The following is a 3,032-nucleotide window of genomic DNA, read 5'->3' on the forward strand; positions in this document are numbered from 1 at the left end:
AGAGCTCCTCCTCAGTCCCAGGCATGTGTCAGCTCTGCAGGGAATTCAGGGCGGTGCGCCATCCGGAGCTGGAAATGCTTAGGGCCTTGTGCCAATCTAAAGTGTGACAGTAGAGGCAAGATCGATGAAGGAAGAAAAATGCGTGCAAAGCTACTCCTTCACATCCTCTCGTTACTGCGAACTGCAAGGGGAGGAGTGCACGGCAGCGAATTGTATGGCAACAGTGACACCTGGAGGGCAGATTGCACTGAGCATGGGAAGACCCGCATTCCAAGGATGTCCCCTGAGAAGCCAAATCCTGGGAGCAGCTAATACCCAAGACAGATGTGCTGACTGATCAGGCCCTACGAGTGCCATGCCCACTACGACAGAACTCGTTTTGCTAACGCAGCAAGCCCTCTTGGGAGTAACAACACATTCGGAAAAGAGTCACAACACATCTGGGGTCCCAGGCACAAGAAGGACATGGACCTGTTGGAGCAAGTCCAGAGGAGGCCACGAATATGATCAGAGGGCTGCAGCACCTCTCCTAAGAAGACAGACTGAGAGAGTTGGGCTTGTTCAACCTAAAGAAGAGAAGGCACTAAAGGAGGCCTTAGAGCAGCTTCCTGTGCCTAAGAGGGAACTACAGGAAATCTGGAGAGGGACTTTTTACAAGGGCTTGTAGTGACAGGACAAGGGGGAATGGCTTTACACTGACAGAGGGGAGATTCTTTACTGTGAGGGTGGTGAGGCGCTGGCACAGGTTGCCCAGAGAAACTGTGGCTGCCCCTTCCCTGGCAGTGTTCAAGACCAGGTTGAACAGGGCTTTGAGCAACCTGGCGTAGTGGAAGATGTCCCTGCACATGGCAGGGGGTTTGGAGCTGGGTGATCTTTAAGGTCCCTTCCAACCCAAACAGTTCTATGATTCTATGCTTCTGTGAACTGACAAGCTTCTCATGGGGAAATAGTTGGGATGGGGACCCTAGAAAATGTTCTGTGCTTAACATGCATAGTGCCCTATACAGCCCTATAGGGTCTCCACCGACCCAAGCTTCTGGGATGCACGAGACCTCCCACCCAGCCCTTGCTGGAAATAATTGTAAACTCTGTTCCCTCAGCAGGCAGATCGGTGGAGGACTGTGGCTGGGGTATACAAAACACTTTGCAAGGGGCTGTGCTGCACTCTTGCTTTGGGAACAGTTGCTGGCTGAAGGTGTATGCAGGGCAAGGGGGAAGAATAGGAAACTGGAAATAGCTCCATGAAGACATAAGGTTTTCATGCTGGGCCGCAGCACTCCCCCTTGTGGTGTCACTTATAAGAGGCTGTAGCTCAGAGGGGAGCAGGCCCCTTATGTACAAATGACCCCAAAAAGCACTTCTCCTTTTGTAGCATCTGGGAACGCTGAACTCTCTCGGCCTTGCCTTAAAATGAGCATCAACACCTCAAGCTGCAACTGAAACACAAGAAGCCATGAAAATGCTAGCAAAACCACATGGTTAATGACACAACCCTGGTGAAGCAGCACCCGCACAAGACTTCAGGTGTTGCAAATAGATAACCAGTGATTGGAAAGGAGAGAAAAGTTCATGCCTCTGCAAAGCATCATCTCCATGGAGGAAGGTGGAGTTTCCTGATACACAGTGGCAATTGACTTGCTGGGCAGCTTCATCACCCCTGCAGCTGCATTGTGTGGAGGAGGCTGAAAGTATTCAGCCCTACTTAATTGAGGTGAAAGAAGGAAGGTGCTAAAGTAGGGCTCTTGCTCACTCCCTGGTAAGGCTTGTTTGCTTCTAGGAGCATGGCTTTGGTGTACAGCACTGGTCCAAAGTGGATCTGTTACACAGTATTACCCTTTCCCAATCCCTGCCATCTCCTCACCCTCTGGTGTTCCATTCTGGTGCTATCTGCATCCAAACATGGCTAATTCTGGGCAGCAGCACTGGATGGCTCCCATGAGCACAGGTATCTCACCTGCTCCCACTGAGCCTCACAGGAAGGAGAAGACCCTTGATCAGACCAGGTCCCAGTCACAGGTACATGACTGATGGCCACTGCAAGGCTCCATAAGCCCTAGCCAGGCTCCCTCCCACGCTGTTTTCCTCTCCTCAGGTACTTAACTGGATTTGAACTTGTTTGCCAAAGCACCCCATGGAAGATGGATAAACCAAGGCCTGTGAAATAAACCATAGGTGAACCAGATCCAAATGTACCAAATCATTTAGATACCTAAATACATCTATTAACCTTGTCCTTTGAGGTCGACACTGAGCTCAGCTGACCACTGAACTTATGCCAATGCGCTACAAATTGATGAGGGTATGTTAGTGGGGTTGACTTGAAAGGTTGTTGGAGGAGAGCCAGGTGAAACAAAAACCTTCTCTTGGTTGCATTGCTCATGCCAAAAAGGGGCATGATTACAGCTTTTATTTAATGTTGTGTTTGAGGAAAACAGCTTAGCCAAGCTCCAGCCACAGAGCGCTGCAAAGAAGGCAGACTAAGCTTGTACGAGATGAAGAGGGCTGTTCTTAAAGAGAAGGTTATTGTAAGTTATGGGGCTTGATGTATAAAGAAAGTGAAAAATTCAGGTAGGAATGGAGGGAAAGGGGAGCAAGCAATGCAGATCAGAGGGGAGTGGTATGAACAGTGGGAAACAGAAAGATTAACAGGGGAAAATCTTGCTGATGGGAGTTTTTCATGCAGAGAGCCATTTACTGAGCATATTCTGAAAATAAGCTCAGACAGCATATGAGCAGGGATGGAAGCTGTATGGCAAAAAGCGTATTTAACCAAGCTGTCTGTAAATCTGCTGCCAGGTCCAGACTATGGTGGTACAGGACAAGATTGAGATCAGCTGTCCTACTTGGCCACTGTTTACTGAGTCAGTCTTCAGCAGAAGGGAGTCAGGAAATAGCTGACTGACATCATTGCTCATGCGCCCCATAATTTATTGACATGCAGACTCTTTGAGTTTATAAATTAAAAGATAAGTCAATATAGTCTGTCTAAGCTTTTTCCAAGGAATACATTGTTGAGATGCTCCAGTACTAAA

The sequence above is a fragment of the Pezoporus wallicus genome, unplaced genomic scaffold (genome assembly GCF_028554395.1).
Source record: "Pezoporus wallicus isolate ANWC-B61680 ecotype Strahan unplaced genomic scaffold, APGP_CSIRO_Pwel_v1 scaffold_8224, whole genome shotgun sequence".
Lineage (NCBI taxonomy): Eukaryota > Metazoa > Chordata > Aves > Psittaciformes > Psittacidae > Pezoporus > Pezoporus wallicus.